This window comes from Pinus tabuliformis, chromosome 5_1 (assembly GCF_031772625.1).
Source record: "Pinus tabuliformis cultivar Carrire ecotype Pingquan chromosome 5_1, CPIR1, whole genome shotgun sequence".
Taxonomy (NCBI): Eukaryota; Viridiplantae; Streptophyta; class Pinopsida; order Pinales; family Pinaceae; genus Pinus; species Pinus tabuliformis.
This window is the reverse complement of record NC_142305.1, coordinates 335,046,629-335,059,205: the sequence shown is the minus strand read 5'-3', so window position 1 is coordinate 335,059,205 and position 12,577 is coordinate 335,046,629. Positions and strand designations below refer to the sequence as shown.

The window sequence follows — 12,577 nt, the reverse complement described above, 5'->3', positions numbered from 1 at the left end:
TCCTTTAGAAAGGAGAAAACTATTCATGCATATATATAAAGAGTCCTGCCGCAACCTAGCCATAATACATATGGAACAGTGGCTAGATTTCCTATCTCATCCAAATTCACTTAGAAGCACCGGACAAGGGAGAATCGAATACCTGGAAGAACCATGCAAAAGTTAGTGCCTGTGCATCTACTCAGGCTGGGAGAAACAGAGGAATACCCATTTCGAAACTCTGAAAAAACTCTTACCTCTGCGGGAGGGCCATCCTCTTATCGCTGTGACTCTGCTGGAGGAAACAAGGTAGTAGTTGGAGAACATGGCTGCAAACAAAGACAAATAGATTAGAGGTATTCGTTCAGGCGATGAATCAAACCCGAAGGTAGAGTGTTGACAGTGTATTCCCTTGACACCAATGGAACGTACTTCTATCTCTGATCAGAATTGAACAGACTGGAGCTATAACTCATAGACATCCACTATTTACCTCATAGGGTTGGGTTAGTTCATGATATTATACACAATCCGCTGCAAGCCACAGTTGGACACCTTTATCAATGTGCCTACATGCAAAAACACACCTGGCCTCAAACCTGCATGCAGAAGCGCAGTTGTCCTCAAAATAAAACCTAGGATATGATGTTCAAAAAATTATATAACGAGTTTAAAGGTCGAACTTAGGTTAAAACGACAAAGTAAATGCATTGATCACTTAAATAACGAGTTTAAAGGTTGAACTTAGGTTAAAACGACAAAATAAATGCATTGATCACTTAAATCTAAAACGAGGTTGCAAAATAAAACTTAGTATACAATCTTCAAAACGAGGTTGCAAAATAAAACTTAGTATACAATCTTCAAAAATTTATATAAAGAGGATAAGCGAAGCCTGCAATAAGAGGTCCTTTTTTGCCCAGCCAAAAACTTTGGTTAAAATTTTGATAGACGAAAATTGTTATTTTAAAACATTGGTTAAACCATGATAACGCAAAAAAAAACATGGTCAACGAATGGATTAATAGGCGGTCAGCGATCTATCGATCGCTATAGTCCAGGCAGGGACTAATAAGGAGCATATCGCTCATCGATAAGGGAATATACCAGGAAACGCATTATGTCACTTGAGGAAGGAACTAGGTGAATTTTTTCTTTTAACCGTGCTTTTCCTCGCTCACCATATTCCTAAAAATTACAATCAGAGATACTGGGTAAACAAGATCGTATGAAAGTAGGATTAAAAGAACAAAATAACTGAATTTCCAAACTAATTAGTAGCTTACCTAGCTCCATTTGGCTACCCGAGGCGATGCACTGCCATCTATTCTCTAGGTGCTATTTGGAGGAGGGGAAGCTTCATCGAGGGTTCATTGACATACGGTTATTCCACAGAGATGGATTTCTAATATGGAAGAGAATGGAATTGGGAATTTTAGGGTTAAAAAAAACAACCAACACCGTTGGATCAATAGGTACAATCATAACCGCCCACATTTTAGGAATACTTACTGTACATTTCCCCTGCGAACGAGTAAGGGATTCACGTGGGTTAGAAAATGTGGCATCACACGATAGAGCACTCAGCTTGGCATAGTAATTACAAGGAAATCATGTATATCAAGCCTCAAGTTAGGGAGAAGAGAGTATGTATACATTTTACTGAAAAATGTAAAGTCTCTCCGGAGTTAGGCATAAGAAAAATAAGAAGGTTGAGATGTAAATTATTTTAACTGAAATAGTCACATTTAGAAATAATCTTATGTAGCAAATTTCATGCCATTTTACACATTATTATAACGGTATTGTATAGAACACACTTGCAAAATTAACAAACATGTTGATTTAGAAAGTTAGAAATATACAACAATAACCTTGGCATATCAACAAAAATAACTGATGAAGGGAATTGGTAGGTTTAATAAGGGTTCCATAATTGAATAGTACTAACTCGAGTTAGATAGTAATATTTTGTTGGATAAACTATTTCAATCGCAACTAGAATCTATGTATATAACCTATGGTAAAGTATGTTCTATAAGAAAAAAAATAAAAATTTGTTATTTAGGCACATGATAGATGGTATTAGAGCCCTAGGTTCAACTTTTGGACCTAATGAGAAGAAATGAATGCATGTAAATGTCAGAAAAAACAATACATCTAGAGTCTATCAATTCACCAACAATAATGATTGGTTACTGTAGGAGAACATACTTCAGGTTTAGTTGTGAATCAGAATAAGGTTAATAATTTAGGCACATGGAACACGCTTGACAAGAGTAAGATGTATTAGAATAGTTGCATGAAATAAATTTAGCTTATACTAGTGGTTACATAACCAAACTATTAAATTTGGGGATAAATAAGCATAAGGAAAGTTCTATGTACAATCAACACAACAACATGCTAGATATGACAAGCTAGTCTTAAAAAAATATAATTTGAAATTGGCATAAAAATTAATGTCAGGAACAATTCATTGAATGGTAAAGTGAATATAAAAAGGTCGTAGGTGCAATACTGAATTTTATGGCCAATTTGAAACTGCAAGACAAAAATGATTAATATATAGATTAGACCTGGAAGAAAAACAAAGGTTACAACTAAAATATCTAAGATGAACATGTTTAAGGTTAGCTGGATGTGACGGAGAAAGGGAAAATATGAGATTATTTTATATATATGCCTAATATTATAGTAAAGGTTAAAGCTATCATGGATACCTAGGCAATATAATTACTGATTTAAATTTTTGTCCGTGGATGTCGAGGTCTTAAAAGGTGTCACTTAAAGGGTGTCATATTTTATCGAGGAATTATAAAGGTAGGGGAATCACTTTGTTTTGAAATAACTTCTTAAGGAGAACACATGTCAATATGAAAGTTTTGAAAGTGCTTATTCAAATTTGAGTTAAAATGACTATTGTGCAAAAATATATAGTCTTATTTTCTGACTAGGTGTGCAATATCGTCTTTATTTGGTAGGAGGAAGAATCCCCTATGTCTATCATACAATGTGGCGTATATAAGTCCTGGTGAATATGAATGTTCTTGATCTAAACCTAACATATGTCCCGAAAGGGAAACATGAAAAAAGAAAATAAACTTCTATGACTAGGCTGAGCCGGTATAAAGGTGGGTATGGCAACCTACAAGGTTATTACCGCTCCTATGTATAATGCTTTAAAGTTCTATTGAAATATTGATGTTGAAAATGTAAATTGTTAGTGTGTGTGTGTGTGTATATATATATATATATATATATATATATATAAGAGAACATGAACATGTATAATTTCGATTTCCAAACCGCTCTTCTCATTTGTGCAATATCACTTGTACTACCCTTATTCCGTATGGGTATAATCAGTATGAAAAGTATAGAATGCTCGTCCAATTCTGCACAAAATATGAAAAACTATAAATGGAATATTTTAGGAGGTTCATAGGGATAAATTTGAAAGTATTTGAATATAATTACAATGAAAAAGGAGATACATGTTGGACTTGAGAGAAATATGATTCACACATGTGTCAAAATGATAGAAGTAGTTTGGGAGGCGTGACAATAACTTCTTGATTTTATTATGTAAAACCCAAATGCTATAACCATTAATATTTCTGACCCGACTAATGAGGTGTCTAATTTGATGATAGGGTCTACTTCTCATGTGAAAAAGGGTGATATGGCGATGATCGAAACATTATTACTCGGTATTAAGGCTAAGGGATTTGTGTGTTGTTGTTCATGTAATTATAAATTACCAGTTTTTGATCTAAAATGACAAAAGATGTATGCACCATGCTAGATTTATTAACACGTGCAGCCTTGAGTAGTGTTGAGACAACTAATATAAGGCACACAATGTTGAAGAGTGGACATAGTCACTCAAATTAGCAACATGTGCTGCGGAGAAACTATATGTCAAAGAGAGCAGTGTATTGGATACATTTATGCGAAAGAAATGATGGTTGGAATATGTTGTGGATGCTTAATTATTCTACCAGATATACTAATCATCATTACACTACAAGAAAAAAACACATTAGTGAGGGGCGAAAAATGTCACTATAAGCTCATTGGTGACGGTCAAAAGAGCATTTCTCACCAAAAACTAAATGTCACCAAAGGTGTCGTTGCCAAAAGTATAGGTGTTGTAGTGACATACAAAGTTTGTCACCAATAATGATTTATAAGGACGCATAACGATTGTCACCATTTCATATGAGAAATGGTGACGAAGCATAGCCTCTATCACCAAAAACTGAACGTCACCAAAGATGGCGTTGCCAAAAGTATAGGTGTTATAGTGAAATTCAAAGTTCATCACCAATAATGATTTATAATGATGGATAGCGACTGTCACCATTGCATATGAGCAATGGTGACGGAAAAAAGCCTCGGTCACCAAAAATTGGATGTTGCCAAAGGTGGTGTCGTAAAAAATATAGGTGTTATGGTGACATTCAAGGTCCCTCATGAATATTTATTAAAATGACAGATAGTGACTGTCACCATTTCATATGAACAAAAATGATTTATTGTGATGGATCTTTAATCGTTGTCACTATTGGTGCATATATATGGTGACGTTCGTTGACCCTCACCAAAATCCGCATTGCCAAAAGTATAGGTGTTGTGGTGACATTCAAGGTCCATCATGAATAATGACTGTAATGACAGACAACGACCATCACCATTTCATATCAACAACAACGATTTATGGTTATGAACCTTTAAGGTTCATCACTATTGATTTGTATATATGGTGGCATTCGTTGACTGTCACCATTTCATATTTTTGGTGAGGGTCAAAAAATGTCACCAAAGCTCATTGGTGATGGTCAAAAGAACCTCCATCACCAAAAATTGATCATCGCCATTCCATATGGATGTTAGGGCACGATGGAATAGAACCATCAACCTCTTGCTTGTAAAGAATGTGCTCTTCCATTGAGCTAGCACCCTTTAAAGAATTATGCTTTTAAAAATTAGACCTTGAAACTTCATAAATTGTACATTCTACAACTTTCAATAAACTAAAGTCTCGGCAATATTTTACTAAACAAGAGAAGTAACACCGAAGTTGCATATCCCTACCTAATGGTTATTGAAGTTATGAAAAGTGTGTAGAGGGATAAATAGTTATGTATAAGAGAATCAATATTTTCAGTTGAATACTCAATTAGAAGTGAAACTTTGAAGACATTTATAACCTATAAATGACCTATAACTAGAAAATGCACCAAACATTGCAAAGGAAATGTCATAAGTGGATAACATATAGAAGAAGACGAGGCAACGACTTGGAACCCTTGTCCATCTTGGCTACCTTATCACTTGGCACATCTTAGCTTTTTTGACATGTCTTCGTACCGTCTAGCACATGTGAGTGTGCCCTAGCATTCCCTAACACACCTTGGTAGTCATCACCTCACAACTAGCATTACATTTTTCCATGACTTGGGAACCTTACATTCACTAAAACAGCTTGGAACTCCCTAGTTGTCATGCCCTCTGTTATCCTCCACAATGTCCCAAGCTGAGGAGGAGATTGACGAACGTAACCATAGACAAAGATTTTAGTCTTGTAGATAGCCCTACTAAACCAAAGAGGGCTCTCTCTATGAAAGCACAACTAAGAGATGACTGGAATGTAAAGGACTTTAGGCTAGATATTTAGGCTTAGGTGGGTTTTTGGAAAATTTAGGGACTTGGAATTCTGTCCACTGGTGTCTTGTCTAGTAGGGACTTTGTCAAGGAGGTAGGGACTTGTAACTTTGTCCAGGATAAAGCACTTAACATGCATGACAGAAGGTCTCTAGAATAGAGTATCTCCTACCTAGAAGAGTGTCCCCTGCTCAAAATATAGGACCCTTCTCTATTATGCATTTTTCTTAAAGATAAATCTGTGCATAAAATGGTACTAAGAAGAACACCTAAATTAAGAAAAGTGAGCATTTAAGTAAAACTATAAAAGTATAATAAATATGGTTCTATATAAGTTTGGGAAACTCTAGAAAAGCATGCTTGCATACAACAACCATAAGATGCCTAAAATCGATGTACTTATTTCATCGTTGTTATATCCTCATAGCAAAACTGGAATCTGTAGTATGTACTCCAAGGTTGTACTCATCGACTGAAGGTGTAGATTGAAAGGATCTATTGAGATGAAGTACTATTGAAGGAGAAACACCTTCAAAACAACAGATAAAGTCTACTGTGAATTGAACCCATTTTCACACAGACCAAAATTTCTACTAGGTACACTTCTTCGCTGAATGGAAAATGCAATGTATTGTAGTGCTGCTTAAGAAAAAACAGCTTTAGTGAAACACAGATAAAACTCTAATAGATATTGTCACTATGGCCTTAGTTTTAGATGATCTCAAATATAGGCAACAACTTTAATAATTGAAAACCCAAAAGGTGAGCTGCATATATAATTTGAAATGACATATTTGGGCATACTTTATTATTGTTTAAGAGTGTTAGTATAGAAAATGCAAGTTGGCTTGTTCCATATTTATGTCACAGGCCATGGATGCAAAGAAATACATAAAATATTAAATAGCATGGTATAAGTCGATTGTAGGTTGTTTTGAAATGCAAATGGAATTCTCCTTGTGTGGGTTCTAATCTAGTGGGTATAACTTTAAATAAGAAACTGATAGTTATTCGGTTGGAATTCTCACAATTCATTAAAAGTCTCAAATTTGTTCACTAGAAAGAGGAACAAACAACTTTGCAATAGATTCAAGCTCTCTTTAGAGTTGTGGAGGAATTCCGAAATTTTGGAAGGGTCAGTAATGCTATAGGTAAATTTTATCTCCTTAGATAAAATTTTCAGTTTCAAAGATAGGAGAGTGGTTAAAATGTTGGCAAAAATTGATCTTCATGAAAATACTAAGATTTCCTATGAATACTGGGATTTCCTAAGGAAAATGGATTTTAAACTAGAAGTTGGACTTCTGATCAGTGAAAGTACCATTTCATTGGGTTGGCTCTCATACAATTCTGTGGGAAGATTGTAGAGAGAGAAAAAAGTATGAATGGTGGTGTCTACAGATTCTAATTTGGAGGCTAGTTTGAAGTCTGTACAAGGTAGAAGAAAAATGGCAAGAAAATCTCAAGACTATTGATTTATATGTTGTTCTAACTTCTAGATATGGAAGGTGATAAGTGCTAGTCTCAGGTATGTGGTCCTAAACTGGTTGAAGGAACACATGATTTTCCTGTTGCTTTTCAAGTAATGTCCCCTTTTATTAATTCCTCATGCTATAAAATATTACTAAAAGAATCCCCTTCCATTATTGGGTGTTCCAAAATTGTTTGTAATGTTAAGGAGGGTTTAGGGGACTTTAGGGCTCCCCACTGGAATTTGGGTCCATCTTTTGCTTTAGGAAATTGTGGCATTCTCTTCATGACAGTTATCCATTCTTTATACCATGTAATCCAGTATTCAGAATCTTCATTAGATGATGTAGGGATTTGTTCTTTATCCTATTTGGGTGGTCAACCAGTTAAAGAGGCCTCACAAAATAAAGGTGATGAGATGTTCAAGTCATATTACTATCCAAGATCAAAGAAAGAATGTTGTGGGTCATTTTGGGGGTTTGGAAGGGGGTTTAGCACTAAATCAAGATCACCACCAAGTCTCCATTGGAAGAAACTCTATAAATCTAAAGCAAAGTCATGGTTTCAAAAAAAGAAGAGGGAAAGGGCACGATTGACAATCAGTGGGGCCCTTGCAGCAAGCAAAACCCCATTTCTAAATGATTTTTCAGTCATTTCTTTGAAGTTCAGAAGTTCATTGATGTAGAACCAATTAAATAAGCACCTACTGGGAGAAATAACTAAAAAGGGAGAAAGGGAATTTCAAAAAGGCTAGATAAATCCTTTGTTGCAACTTAGTTGATGTTAGATTCAGAGAGTGAGATCATAAATTGTTTAGGGAATCTCGCCCTATATTGCTTCAAATTGAATCAGAGAGTAAGAAGCATCTAGTCCCCTTTAAGTTTAATCACTGACTGGATAAATAAAAAGGATTCCAAGACTCTAGTCATCAAGAATTGAAGACATTACAATAGTAATAGTAAGGATAGAGACATGAAGCATTTCATAGACAATCCAAAAAGGGTAAAAGGTGAAGATGCAGATTCAGCTCAAAGCTTTGTTGAAAAGGATTTAAAGGATGTCAAAAAATGAATCAAAAACCTCTGATAATAATAAAGCGGGGTGTTTTTGAAAGATGAAATCAATCCTCTCAAAGAGTTGGAAAGGAAAACAAACCACCTTGCCAAAGAGGAAAAATAAACTAAGCTAAAAACGAGAACCATCTTGTTCTCTGAAAGTGACAGGAATACTAAAATTTTTTACAAGTACGCAAGTCATACAAGAAACATTAACATTATTTGAGAAAATAATAAGACGGATAGATCTGGGGTTAATAAGTATTTTCAAGAGATAACTGAAGTGAGAAAGCAACATTTTAAAATTCTAATGGCAGCAAATATTTATGAGAGAAAGTGACAAGAATACTAAACTTTTTTAGAAGTACACAAGTCATACAAGAAACATTAACATTATTTAGGAAAACAATATCCCAGATATCTCTAGGGTTAATAAGTCTTTTAAGGAGATAGTTGAAGTGAGAAAGTAACATTTTAAAAGTCTAATGGCAACAAATATTTGTGAAATCATGAAAATTATCAGGCTATTTCCCAACATTATCAATGATGAAATGAACATAGACTTGGAGGCAGATGTGTCCAAAGAGGAGATAAAAGAAGTTTTAAACTCCAAAAAACTGAAAATCGTATACCCAATGGATGGACAGTTGAATTTCTAAAGAAGAATTTATGCTTCTTTATAATAGGAAAATATATGTTGTTGTCTCAATAACTTTGCATTTTTTTTAATTGTTTCATCTTCCAATAGGAAGTTCATCAATAACGTTATGATGTTTGCTTGAAATATTAGTCAACAAAGCAGTTCTACATTGTAGTTGCAAATTCAATTTGAAATGACCAGAAATATTGATATGGATCACACATCCTGAAATTGGATAGAATACAAATTTGATAAGGAATAAAAGATATTTTTTCAAGTGCAGGTTTATATTAAGCTGATAAGTAGTGTTTAATGAACCAATGTCCTTCAAACCTCCTTCACAGGAGGGAGACTTATCTCTCGATGAAAAACATTAAGTGAATTTCACTATGAAGAGGATAACTCTTTTCATTTGGACTTACCTCATGAGAGTAATCATCAAGGGTAGTAAAATTCTTTTACTTACTCGATTAGCTAGATTTGGAGGCAATTCTTCAAACTCCAAGGATTTTTCTCATTATTTTCATGCACAGTGATACCATTCACATTCTTTGGAACATATTATTGGCTCTTTTCCTTCCATAATTTTGGATGCTTTTACTGCCAAATGTGATTCTTCCACACTCTTATGATTGTACTAGATTTCTGTCTTCAGAATTTGCATGATACAACTACTTGTAGGCTCTCTTAGCATTGAAAATCAACATATTTGGCTTCAATTAGAAGCTCTTAGAAAAAGCAGGTCAAAGGACTGCAAATCTGGTTCCAATTCCACTTCAAATAACAAGTGAAAACCCCCTAAAAAGGGTTTCATAATACGCAAATAAATCCTTGAAATTATGCATCCTTATCACTAAATTGTTGGAAATGGTTCCACATTTGCAAAGGGATAACAACTCTTTGGATATTTCCTTCTAAGATCTAGATCACTTGTCAATGATACCTCATGCAAAATATTTTTGGAACTTTTATAACTGAAATGAAGATTCACTGACTTTATTGCTACACATTTTCATCCTCGGAGATCAATTTTACAAGCACTTGTAAGTGTTGGATCTACATCCCATAGTGTACCAGAGTGTGCAAGAGTGTGCAGGAGCATCTTTTCCATTCATAGAAACAAAGACTTTAGTGTACATCCAATTCCCATCAATGAAGATAACAAATTTGAGTCCTAGATGTGTTTTTTTTTAACTTTCAAAATTTGGCAATATCCTCCTTTGATCATATACATCTAGCACTCCCAACAACATAGCAACCATGAATCCTTGTAGACTGACCAACAAGTTGTCCAACTACTTGAGAAGTTGTAGAGATGAAAACCTCTTTCTCTTGTTGCTCTTGAACCGAAAGTGATTTTTTTTATACAAGTGTGTCTAAGAGAAGTTTCAAAATTTACGGCTTAGAAGGTTCAGCTACAACACCAGTCATGGTGCCCCTCCGGTTGTCCATGTCCTTGTCCCTGCCATAATAATGGTGAAAGAAATTGAAACCACACACATGCATAAAATAGAAACAATAAGAATGATAACTCCTTTTAGATTCAAAAAACTTTTATGTTCGTGAGAATAACATGGTGATTTTGGGGTCTAGAAGGGGGTTTAGCACTTGATTAGGATCACCACCAAGTCTCTTATAATGGCCTTTAACTATCAAAATTGGTCTTTTTCTATAGGAACTCACTGGGCCTTGCAGTGTGTGAGAAGAGTGAGCAGATCATAGAATATTTGTTTTTTGTGAGTACAGATCCCAACTGTGATGTTCTGGATTGAGATGTTTGCTTGCTTCCTTTCAAAATGTGCTTAATTTTCTAATGGTTGTTAATCTCTTTGGGACAAAATTTTAAAAATTAATTCGAGAAACAATTTGATTTCTAGTTTGTATTTTCTCTGGGTGCTTTAAACTTTCAATTGTCTGTTATGTGCTGTTAGTTGAGCTAAGGAGGCTTTGTGAATTCAACCACTGGATAGGAAATGTTCTAGTGAACATAGTTAGTTTTTCTGAAGAGTCAGAGAAAATGGGACAAGAGGATTACAACAGGATTAGGTCCCTAAGTTACAGAGGTGAAAATGTCTTCTTCCTGGCTTTGTCCTTGATCAACGAGGCTAGTTATAAAAACATGTTCAGAAAGTGGATTCCAGAATTGAGACAATAAGCACCATCTGTGCCTATCATTTTAGTGGGGACAAAATTAGATTTACTAAAAGACAAATAATTTTTTGTTGATCATCCTAGAGAAGCCCCAATCTCGACAGCACAAGGTGAATATTTGAAGAGGCAAATCTGGGCTACAACATACATTGAATGCAGTTCTAAAACACAACAGAATGGTAAGGTTGTTTTTGATGTCGAAATCAAAGTCGTTCTTCAACCACCAAAGAAAAAGAAACACAGAAACAAGCAAAGCACATGATTTATTCTTTAAGGGCTTTATCTATCTTTGGCATCTACAGAACTTTACAGTGCACTATTTAATCAAAGGCTAGCATAATACTTCCCCAGTATTTATGATTTGTTACTCTATGTTTAGTATGTTGAATTTATTGTAAAGTCACATGCTTTGGCAAAAGGTCCTGGTTTTTTCATTTTATATCATTGTATGTGTGGTTATGGAGGACTGTTTTGAAATATGAAAGGTCCTTATTTTTTTCATTTAATATCATTGCATGTTGTGCTTATGGAGGACTATTTTGAAATGTAAATGAAAGTTGGTTCTTGCAGAGTCTTCGGAGGCACTGAAGCAATAATCTGAGCCAGCTGCTTGACAACGGAAAGAGCATCTTGTTGTAAATAATAAGCTCCAGGAAACACAAGGAAGATGCATGGGCCAAGGTTTCATCACTTTAGTTGGAATTGGCTACTGTAATTTGAGATCTAGGACTTGAGAGGCAACAATTTTAATGTGCTCAGGAGAATTATGTTATTTGTGAAACAAACTACACGAATTTCATTGTACCTGAAGAGATTGTTGCATTGCAACAAAAGTAGTAGGAACTGTTGTAAGGGATGTCCATAATTCTAGAGGATGGCATCCTTGAAACTCATAAAATTCAAAGGGAAGAAGCAAATTTTGATCTAGCAAAGACAGAAGTATGAGAAACTAATTGTGCTAATGATTCTGGTAGTGTTGAAAAGCACAAAGTGAATAAAACAAAAAATGGACACACGCACAAGGCCAGGGAAAATGGTGACATAGAGGGAGAAGACTGCGCAAACATACTCTGCTTCATGAGAAATCATATTCACTTGTCAACTCTGTTATTTCTATTCTTCAAAAAACCTGATGTAATTATGTGTGATTCAGAAGAAAAAATGGAAGATGGCCTGAACCTTGCTTCACAAGCTACCTAGGGGTTGGTGGTTTAGATAATCATGTTCAAGGTGCATTAACAACACTGGGTACACCTGAAACTTTACCATAGGGTAATGGATTTCCATCCATTTATAATAATTTGTCCATATATCCCATGCCCTTAAGAAAAGAGAGCTTTGAATCATGTTCAAGGCATGGAGGTGCTCTGCGCTTTGCCCTGTCAGAAAGACATGTAATTTTTTATTATTGAGTTTGGCTATATTATCGGAATGTGTAAGATTTACTTTAATATATAAAATATCATAGAGTGTTGGGTTATTCCACTCCTTGCAAAATATCTACAGACTTATTTTTATGTAATTTCTACTTATAATTCATAGGTTTTTTTAAGTAAAGTCTACTTATTTTCATAACTTAATGGGTTTCACCGATCCAAAAATAAACAACGAT

The 12,577-nt window shown here is 34.8% G+C and overlaps 1 long non-coding RNA gene across 1 annotated transcript; it reads right to left on the bottom strand.

The window, feature by feature from the left end:
* Window positions 1-206: 206 nt before the first annotated feature.
* Window positions 207-603, bottom strand: LOC149164748 (uncharacterized). Its single transcript, XR_016260276.1, has 2 exons — window positions 473-603; window positions 207-308 (listed from the first exon to the last, which is right to left on the bottom strand). It is a non-coding gene; the product is annotated as an uncharacterized LOC149164748 (long non-coding RNA).
* Window positions 604-12,577: the final 11,974 nt, after the last annotated feature.